The sequence below is a fragment of the Hippocampus bargibanti genome, linkage group LG08, assembly GCF_051943395.1.
Source record: "Hippocampus bargibanti isolate YZ-2025 linkage group LG08, ASM5194339v1, whole genome shotgun sequence".
Lineage (NCBI taxonomy): Eukaryota > Metazoa > Chordata > Actinopteri > Syngnathiformes > Syngnathidae > Hippocampus > Hippocampus bargibanti.
This window is the reverse complement of record NC_142741.1, coordinates 24,382,112-24,393,595: the sequence shown is the minus strand read 5'-3', so window position 1 is coordinate 24,393,595 and position 11,484 is coordinate 24,382,112.

Sequence of the window (11,484 nt, the reverse complement as noted above, 5' to 3'; positions counted from 1 at the left end):
GGCGAAAAGTGTGTATCCCCAAAATTAATTTCCCATAGGAAACCATTAAAATGATAATAATCCGTTCCCAGGTTATAATTTTCTAGTTTCTAATTTTCTAAGACTTAAAATAACGCAAAATATACCTTATTTTATGTATAATAAATGTGCTATGGTATTATATTTAAAGAAATAAACCGTACTGTATAATAAAGTCGTTTTATTGACCTTTGTGATGGTCGTTGATGTAGTTGCCTCTTGATAATATCCGAGTGAAGTTGCCGCGCTTTCGTCGCGATAATATAATACCCTCACTCGCACTCGCTAAGTCACACAAACGCACACCTCGTTCATGTTTTTTGATGATCTCCTTCTTCTCCTCGACCGTCATTTTCTTTTGTGTCCTCTTCGGCTTAACACTAGCCTGTGGTGGGGTCTTTTTCGGTCCCATAATAGCAAAAGTACTCCATTCGATAGCAAACCACGTCTCCACTCAAATGGGGTGTGGAAAATTAGTCTGCCAGCCACTGTGGCGCCGTTTGGTTTGGTTCGTCCGCCAAAGACTAGTTCGTAGACTCCACTTGAAATCCCCTTGGTTAACTGCAATATAGAATAAAAGGAATATGATGAAAATACAGCGTATCCGTCCAAATAAGAATGTTACATCAAGATCGGCCTTCACGACAACAGCAATCCTTCAAACCTAATTAATAATCATTCTTTGGCAGAAAGGCTAATTAACTATCATTCGGCCATCTAATAACCATGTCCATTTATGATTTGGAAAGAGGAAACTGGTCATGGATACGCTTTAATAGGAGTAGATGTTATGTGCTTGTTGAACACTGTGAATCATCATCATCATCATCATCACATAATTGTATAATGTACCGTATTTTCAGGTGTATAAGGCGCACAGGAGTAGATTTACAAATACTGTGATATCTCGGTTTACGAACCCCTTGGTTTACGAACTTTTCGGTTTACGAACGTTAAATTTATAAAAATTTTACCTTGGCATACAAACTATTTTTTAGGATACACACGGAGCTGCCACAATGAGTGATGTGTCGTTCGCGAACGAGCCGGTTCCCAAAACTACTTCAAAATGACCTCGGAGATGCCGAGTTTCAGATGGTTCCGCCCCCTTGTTCGTGACATCAGGACAAGATGTCCTGCCTTGCTCAAGAATCAAAACAATGGCTTCAGATTCGGAGAAGATGCTTTGTTACTCATCCAGTTATGAATATGATTCAAATAGTTCTGAAGAGGAAAGCATAAATGTTTGCAATCGATTAAAGAAGTTATTCCATGTCATTTTGAGGCATCTGGACTGAAATGTAGCGTCCCAGAAAATGCACAAGATGGCGCCCAAGCTCCGTTGGAAATGAGCTGATTTGTCTGCTGGGAATATGTGTCAACTAGTATCAAATAGTAGTCTTGGTGCAACACAATGATTCACTATCACGTTATTTATGAGTTTACCTTCTAATTTCGCCATCAACACAAAGTTTTCAGACCAAACAAATTACCCAAAATGCATTGTGTGTCGCTTTCTCGGTCAACTCAGACTTCCTGAATATTCAACACAAGTCTTAAAAGGTAAAATATATCTGTATGTGGTGGAATCTTTGTAAAATGCGCTCAGTAGAAGTCATTTGAAGTGATTTTACAAATTACGGACACAACTTGTCCGGAGTAGGCGTCGGTTGTCTTTTAATGCTTTAGTATATCTGGCCCAAACACTCCCTCCAAATGCTCCTGGCCCGACCCCTCTGTCAAATTTTAGAACCCATTGTGGCCCGCCAAACAAAACGTTTGCCCACCCCTCTTCTAACCCATAATAACTTGTGTGTTGCCCCCTTGCAACCTGATGAGAGTCACTTCCACCATTTTGATTGTGTTGCTACACTTGCCATATTTGTGGGCAGACCAATCCCCTGTGGCTATTTTGTTGATTGCTTTTGTAGACAGCAGTCCCTCAAGTGCGTCACCAGGTCCGCTCTATGTGTAGTCGCTTTATATGTTAAAGGACAACCAACGTCACTTTTTTGTTTCTTAACTGACATCAGAAAAACGTTTTATAGCATCTAAGATACCCAAAACACGCAGTATGATATTTTTATTCAAATGCAAAACACCAATAAAAATGACTTAAAGTGTCCAAAATCTGCAAAAAATTGACCTGCGAATTGGGCATTTTCAGAAAGTCCCGCCCCCAGTTCGTGACGTCACTGCAAGACGTCTTCCATAACTGAAGAATCAAAACAATGACTTCAGATTCGGAGAATATGCTTTCTTGTTACACATCCAGTTATGAATATGATTCAAATAGTTCTGAAGGGGAAAGCATACATATTTGCAATCGATTAAAGAAGTTATTCCCTGTCATTTTGAGACAACATTGAGGGGAAATTTCTCACCGAAAAAGAGGCACAAAATGGCGACCTCCGTTTCCACAAGCTGATAAATTCCTTATATGGAGCTTGGACGCTCTCTTCTGGCGGCTTTTGGGTGCAACATGAGGTCCCCAGACCAAACAGGTACATCAAAATACATTGACGTAATGGAAGGACCGCTACAATGCGTCTTTTTCACAGTAAAGGGCGGTCCTTTAGTGACGTCACGTCAGGACTTGTCACCAACTCAAAAACAAGACTTCCGGAATATTCAGCGCGAGTCTTAAAACGTAAAATATAGCTATATGCGGTGGAGTCTTTGCAAAATGCGCATAGTAGAAGTCATTTGAAGTGATTTTACAAATTATGGAAACAATTTGTCAGTTGGTGTCGGTTGTCCTTTAAAGTAGCTATTTAATCTTTGTTGTTGTCTTGCAATAGTTGTATTTGTGATATTTCATGGTGTAACGAAAGGGGTGCGAGCGGACAAAATAATCTTGGCCTTTTTTTTCGGCAGCAACATATAAACCACAATCAAGCAGGGTCCCAATCATTGCTATCAATTACTTTTTCACCTTTCTTACCGCCTTCACCCTGCAAGTATAATTGCCAATTAGTCATTGAATACAGATGGAAATAGAGATGATCAATTTTTAGAAGCAAACCCCCCCACCCCTCTTTTTTTTCTCAATAAGGATGTTGGCAAATTGCCGCCATCAAAAGCCATTTGATTGCTATTGTAGCGAACATGCGTCCCCATAAAACGGAACCTTGAGAGACCAATTGTCTGTACCTTGTAGCAATGTGTGCCTCCCTTGTAAGGTCACAATTTTGTAAATTATATAAATGTAGACGAGGAGGGGGCAAGAAACAGACCAACCGGCTACTTAGGAAGTGTGATTGAAGAGAAACCGAGAAAATGCATTTTGAGGGTTATTCATAAAGTGAATAATATAAGGATGACTGGGGAAACAGGTTTGGTCGACTTTAGAATAGTAAATGTCTTAAAGCAGGGGTGTCAGTCATTTTTTGCCGCGGGCCACATTGTAGTTATGGTTTCCTCTCGAGGGCCGTTATGAATTTGGGGAAGCCATTAGAATGTTTAAATCCTTTCAAATATTACATATAGAGCACACAGCAAATTAATGAATAACTCGTTTTCAAATCTGAAGTCAAGAATAATGACTTTTATTGTGGTTGACATCCAAAAATATGACATTTTGGCTCAGATTTTAGCAATCATCATGGAATTTAACAAGTTTGATTTGCTTTCGCGGGCCGATAAAAAATGATGTGGCGGGCCGGATTTGGCCCGCGGGCCTTGACTTTGACACCTGTGTCTTAAAGGACAACCGACGCTTCCAGACAAGTTATGTCCATAATTTGTAAAATCACTTCAAATGACTTCTACTGAGCGTATTTTACAAAGATTCAGCAGAATAATCAGCCCATTTCCAACGGCGCTTGGGCGCCATCTTGTGCATTTTCTGGGACGCTACATTGGAGTCCTGACGGCTCGAATTGATACGGAAGGACTTCTTTAATGGATTGCAAACATTTATGCTTTCCTCTTCAGAAGTATTACAATCATATTCATAACTGGATGAGTGACAAGAAAGCATCTTCTCTGAATCTGAAGCCATTGTTTTGATTCTAGAGCAAGGCAAGACGTCCTGGCGTGACGTCACGAAGAAGGGGGCGGGACCTTCTGAAACTGCATCTACGAGGTCATTTTGAAGTAGTTTTGGTGTTTTGCATTTGACTAAAAATATCAGCCTGCGTGTTTTGAGTATTTTAGATGCTATAAAACGTTTTTCTGATGTCAGTTAGGAAACCAAAAAAATGGTGTCGGTTGTACTTTAAAAGCTTAGTTAAGATTGTTTCTTTGTGTAGCCTTTTTTTTCCCCTTTTATGTTTTTGGGCAGTGATACTTTCTTCGTCCCCGCCAAGCACTTTTTAAAATGTAAAACCGTCAAAGATCAAATCTTACAGTATATTGGAAAGTTATTGCTGGTTACAGACGCTCCCCAATTTGCGAACGAGATTCGTTTCGAACGGTTATTTGTAAAGTGAATTTGTTCCTAAGTTACTTTGATACTATATTTTGTATGGAATGTATTTTTAAGCGTTATATAAGTATGTTCAAGGCTTTTATAAGTAACCTGCATTGGCGTGTACAGACAAATAAACATTTAATAACATGTATGCTCTATAAAGATATATACATGTACAACTGGGGACATATGTACATATGTTCGTAACTCGAATGTTCCTCCTACTTATGAACATTCGAGTTACCAACAATTCATTTCGCTTGTTTTTATATAGCCTTTTATAGAAAGGGCTTTTGAAATGAGTACATTGAGTGAAAACTCCCATGGATCCACATGAATGATGAAGACGCATGCCTCATTAGTTGAACAAAGAACGTTTACGTTTAATGGGTTCACAAATTAGTTTTCATGTGAGGTCGCCAATGCAAGCTTCAGAATGTTTCTGCCTGCTCCCCAATGTTGCCAAATTTGAGAACATTCCGTTGTTGGCCTGTTGCTCATCCTTTTATGTGTTAGAAAACATTAATTAGTGTATGGTGATCACATTAAAAAAATGTGGAAAAGCCACCGCATTGAATTTGCATTCATACTGCCTTTCAAATGGTCGAGAAGCCAATCTGCAGGGGTCACGTTGCATATTTGATCTTTGTAAAAGTTGACTTTTCAAGCCGCTTACGTGTATATAATCTACTGTACTGAGTGATGTTGTGAGGGGAAGTATGTATTCGTCTAAAAATAACCATAGAGTACATACATGACGTCTTTGGTAGCCTAGCACAGCAGTCAATCTGAACAATTAAACACGTTTCTTGACACTCAAAACGGAATAGCACCTTGCATCGTTTATTTCCCATCACTGTGGCAGCTGTTAATTAGAAATGTTTTTTTTCCCCCTTTTAGTTAGCTCTTAAACCAAATTTGAGTCGCCACAATTAAAACTATTTTACGTGACAATTTATTGATTATCAAGAATTTGTCAAGTTTTGCGAGGTGGTGATGGTGGTTGTGGATCCCAAAAAAAAGCAGGCAGGGGGGAGCAGCAGGATGTATTTGACCAATTGTATTAAAATAAAGTCAGCAGGAACAAAATCTAAAACATCAAAGTCATCCAAACATAAAAGTACAAAGTATCAAAGAAAACCAAGAGTAAAAGTCTGCCAAGATGAAACAAACCTGACAGGGTGTAACATACAGTGCAATACAATACACTGCAGTACAATGCAATGACCCGACCCCGAATGGTTGTGCTGGGAGTCCTTTTAACTGCCACTGATGAGGACGACCAACACCTGTGCAACTGAGGGCCGGGATTGCTTTGCAGCACAGGTGTCAAAACCCAGGGGTCAGATCTAGCCAGTCACACTATTTTTTTTTTTGTGGCCCGCCAATTCAAATCAAGTATATCAAGCTGCTGCAGTTTGAACCAAAATTTCAATGTGTCATTTGTAATCCACAATAACAGTGTCACAGATCGGACACTGTGGACGAAGGCTCTGACCCAGAAAGATTGTCTTTACTGCTGGCAGGAGACGTAGCCATTCATGACAGACGCCTGAATTCTGCAACCCCATGGCAAGCTATTTATTGAGAGTATATGCAAATTTAAGTGATACATTAGTAAAACAGTTTTCTTGATTAGAATACCACTCCCCTGGAACGTTCTGAGCGCGAACACCTAAAAGCAATAAAACATTGTCTTTTCCATGAACAGATACATTTGTAGCCTGGCTAATGAACTCTTCCTGTGAAGGAGTTTTAAGTCGTAAATTGCTTCGGGGATAAAGGAGTATCCCAAGTCTTAAATTCTGTCCAAGCCCGGATCTCCTAGATCAGGGGTGTCAAAGTCATTTTTTGCCGCGGGCCACATTGTAGTTATGGTTTCCTCTCAAGGGCCGTTATGAATTTGGGGAAGCCATTAGAATGTTTAAATCCCTTCAAATATTACATATAGAGCACACAGCAAATTAATGAATAACTCGTTTTCAAATCTGAAGTCAAGAATAATGACTTTTATTGTGGTTGACATCCAAAAATATGACATTTTGGCTCAGATTTTAGCAATCATGGAATTTAACAAGTTTGATTTGCTTTCACGGGCCGAAAATAAATGATGTGACGGGCCGGATTTGGCCCGTGGGCCTTGACTTTGACACCTGTGTCCTAGATGAAGCTGATAGTTTAACTTGCTGCGTCTGTTGACCTGATTGCCCCCAGGTTGTCTGTGCTTCAATTGTGTATTCGAGTCACACATGTTGACTAAGCATACAACAGCATGAAACTTTTAAATCAGATAACTTCTTATTCTCCATCAATTTGTTGTTGCTCTGTGTATGTAAAATGTGGAGAGCATTAAACATTGATATGTATTCCCAATATTCATAAAGTTTCAAAACGATCAACAGATGGCACCGGAAAAATAACTCCCAACACAACAGAGCTCATGTTTTAGAGACATCCAATTATCAGGCATTTGCAAGACTTTGATCAGTGGAGAGGAAAAACGTAGAAAGTGTCCGTTTGAAGAACAACAAGTCACCAACCAATGAGAAATTGAGCTGCAGCTGCGCAACCACACACTTCCAGGCTGGTACTATGCGTAGTTGAGTTACTAAACACTGCTGACACTATGATAAGATACACTAATTATTTTTCCTGCTTTGGGTTAATGTGACAGATCATTAGAGGATTCATCTTGGACCATCTGTTCTGTACTTTAAAAAATAAAAAAATAAATCTTCACCCTAACCTGATGAAAGTCTTCCAACTGGGGATGTTCATGAAAGAGATTGGGATCAAAAGGTGTTTCATTTGAGGAAAAAAAACAAAAACGAGCCAGTTCTTATAATAGAAAAGACTGACATGACATCCTGTTCAGGTGTGCTAGTGGGGTCATTGGAGCTCTGAAAACTAGTATGGTAGTTGATTGGAAATTAAAATTAAGCATGACATCAACATCAACTTTGTAATTTAAACACCCCTTTAACATTGATTAATTCGGTACACAACATAGACAAAACAGAAACAATGGGAAGACAAGCTATTCGCCAGTGTTGCAAACAGAAAAGCCCCACAAGGGCAAAAAAAGCAGTTTTAAATCTGTCAATTATAACTAAACATAAGCAGTTCGTAAGATGAATAAATGAAAAATGAATAATATCACCTGCGGTTAAACACATCCTCCTACCTTTGATGTCTGAAGAGACAATCAGAGTGACTCAGTTAGCTTTTATCCATCGTAGTCCATGCTGGTCTTGCTAGCGTCATGAGTAAGACCAATGCTAGTAGAGAAAGCAACTAAGATTCAAACATTTCATCACACACTTTGTCATTCTAGTCAATACGCGATGGGAACTTGAGCTGACAACAAGGCAGACATTAGTTAGTCATGATCTGGGTTGGTTGGTTTTGATTAGATCTGGTCGGTCATGTTTCCCTGGCGGCCATTTTGTAAATGTCTATCTTGTGAAGTTTTGTATCCACCTATGGCTGTCAAGCTAGTTCCTTTATGTCAACCAATCCAGTTGGTCTTTGTCATGTTCTGGGTTGGTCGGTTTTGATTAGATCTGGTCAGTCATGTTTTCCTGGCGGCCATTTTGTAAATGTCTATCTTGTGAAGTTTTGTATCCACCTGTGGCTGTCAAGCTAGTTCCTTTATGGCAACCAATCCAGTTGGTCATTGTCATATTCTGGGTTGGTCGGTTTTGATTAGATCAGGTCGGTCATGTTTCCCTGGCGGCCATTTTGTAAATGTCTATCTTGTTAAGTTTTGTAGCCACCTATGGCTGTCAAGCTAGTTCCTTTATGTCAACCAATCCAGTTGGTCTTTGCCATGTTCTGGGTTGGTTGGTTTTGATTAGATCTGGTCGGTCATGTTTCCCTGGCGGCCCATTTTGTAAATGTCTATCTTGTGAAGTTTTGTATCCACCTGTGGCTGTCAAGCTAGTTCCTTTATGGCAACCAATCCAGTTGGTCATTGTCATATTCTGGGTTGGTCGGTTTTGATTAGATCAGGTCGGTCATGTTTTCCTGGCGGCCATTTTGTAAATGTCTATATCATTAAGTTTTGTATCCACCTGTGGCTGTCAAGCTAGTTCCTTTATGTCAACCAATCCAGTTGGTCTTTGCCATGTTCTGGGTTGGTTGGTTTTGATTAGATCTGGTCGGTCATGTTTCCCTGGCGGCCCATTTTGTAAATGTCTATCTTGTGAAGTTTTGTATCCACCTGTGGCTGTCAAGCTAGTTCCTTTATGGCAACCAATCCAGTTGGTCATTGTCATATTCTGGGTTGGTCGGTTTTGATTAGATCTGGTCAGTCATGTTTCCCTGGCGGCCATTTTGTAAATGTCTATATCATTAAGTTTTGTATCCACCTATGGCTGTCGAGCCAGTTCCTTTATGTCAACCAATCATCCACACTTATCACTTTGTTTGTTTTGAGTTTCCTATTTTCTTTTTGTTCGGGTCAGTTTATTGAACAAATCACGTTTCGCTGACAGTTGGTTTGTTAGCATTCTGTGATTTTTTTTTTTTTTAGCGAATTTGTTGCCTGTGTATTTGTACTTTGGTTAGTTATGTGTTTTTGGTGATGCCAAAGGAACGTGTTTTTCTTTTTTGGCATTTTTCGTGACTTGAATGAGGGCCTTGACAAAAAAAGGTTTCTTCAGCCGTTATCTGTACTTCTTTGAAGGTGCTGGACATTTTGCTTTTCACCCAAGAGGCTTCGTCAGTGAACTAAAATGTTGCTGGTACCACTGGCCCGATATATATATATATATATCCCCACTGTCCAGAGGCGGCGGTGCCAGATCTCTGCTGATAGGTCCCTGCTCTAAGGTTGGGGGTAGCAGAGGACTATTTCCTGTGGCTACACTGATTACTTCTACTGTCTTGACTGATTATGGTCCACGACTGGCCTGATGGCCCCATTTGCTCTGGTATCACCTCATCAGCATAACTAAGTCTATGCGGTAACTTTTGCTGATTTTGCGGATTTTGCTGTTTTATAAAAATAGCTTATTTTACTCCCCCTGGTTGATGCAATACAGCTACATATATCAATATGACTTTCTTGATACTTGTACAGTTTTTTTATGAAACGGTTTTGCACATTTACAGTATACAGTTGATATTTTTATTTTACCATGCTTAGAATATCTTGTTTCGTTCCCTGTTCTTTTCATTTGACATTTGTTAAACGACCACTGAGGCTAACTGCAGTTTGTGAGTGCTCTGGAATGAGGACATCGAAAAAAAAAAACGGTTGGATGCAATAGCGTGAATTTGTGACCATTTCACACTACATTTCCCCTCAATACTATCTTGATTTAAGCAGCACACAGTTTTGCAGCCTTGACCCACAAGTGGACTTTTGCACGGTGACTATCGGGCAGGCTATTTGAGGATTAGTCAAAATAAACGCATCATCCCTCCCAACAAACGGCGACAGAAAAAAAAAACATTTAATCCGAATCGGAAGAGTGTAAGTGGAATATCCACATGTAATGGTGTATTATTATTCTTCCGGTTTATAATCTTACCACTGCAAGTTTTGCAGAGGCAGCTCATCTCCGTGACACAAGACCGCCGAGAGACTGATTGAGTATTGGCCTGTAAAAAAATTGTGAATGGAACAACCATGGCTTCATTAATATGCAAACTCATTGGCTCACTGATGCATAATGCCAGTTATGGTGCATATAAAATGCATACGATTCCAGAGAACCACCCCATTATATGGATGTCGCTGATTTAAACAGGACATGGTAATGCTTGTTGATGAAACCAATCACAGTAATTCGTTCATATATTCGTTTCTTAGTGACGTTACATAGTGATCTATTTTCGAATTTAAAAAGCAATAAGAGCAAATAAACGTGTTGAGGCTTCCATCTACCGGTAGAAAGAAGAATTGCACGCACACAACCTGCTCGCACAAGTGCAAACGTTTGTCAAACAGTTCCTTCTTGTGGCAATTTCATATATTGCAGCGTTAAATCAAGATCGCGTGTGTGAAACAAGACACACTACCATTTTTTTCGCCACCATTTTGAAGTAATACCTCAAATATTTTCTCAGCCTTCTCTGCCACACTCAGGACTCTTTTGAGTTGACATGTCAATGAAGGAGAATATTGAAGAAAATGTCTAATGGAATGTTCTAGAAATTGTTTTTTTCCTGATCTCTGAACGTATTACAGTGATACCTTGGCTTACGAACTTAATTGGTTCCCAGACAGTGTGTCAGGCGAAAAGTGTGTATCCCAAAAATGAATTTCCCATAGGAAACCATTAAAATGAGAATAATCCGTTCCCAGGTCCCCATAAAATATAATTTTCTACTTTCAAATTTTCTAAACCTTAAAACTACGCAAAATATACCTTATTTTATGTATAATAAATGTGCTATGTTATTATAATTAAAGAAATAAACTGTACTTTATAATAACATTGTTTTATTTACCTTTGTGATGGTCGTTGATTGCTTGATGGAATGGAGTAGCCGGTTTCATTAGCATTAAACACTACGTTCCACACACGATGAGGAACGTAGCCTTCTTCTTTCACCATATTGAGGAATGATCCCTTGTAGTTGCTTTCTCTGCAATAATTTTATCTAGTTCCTCATCAATTGTGTTCCGTTTAGCTGGGTTGATAGCTTTTCGCATCAAGTGTGCAGATGGCTTGTGCAGGTTATTTCTGGAGCCTGATTGATGGGATATTTTAACCTCTAATATCAATGTTTTCTATCAATTTTCTCACAATTTCACTTTTTTTTTGTTTTGAGCTCTGTCGTCTCCCTTTCGTTTGTGTGTTTTGTCACTCTCTCTCTGTCGTCTGCCTGTCTCTTTAATGTTTAACCCCCACACCCTCACTGCTGCGTTCTTGACCAATCACGTGGCTTTAACCGAAGACTGGGGGCGGGGAATAGAGGACAAAACAGTTGGCCACCATTTTCTTGTTTGGAGAACGGGCTCGTTCGTGAACGACCCATCACTAATGTGTCAGCTCTGTGTGTATCCCGAAAAATAGTTTGTATCCCAAGGTCAAGTTTTC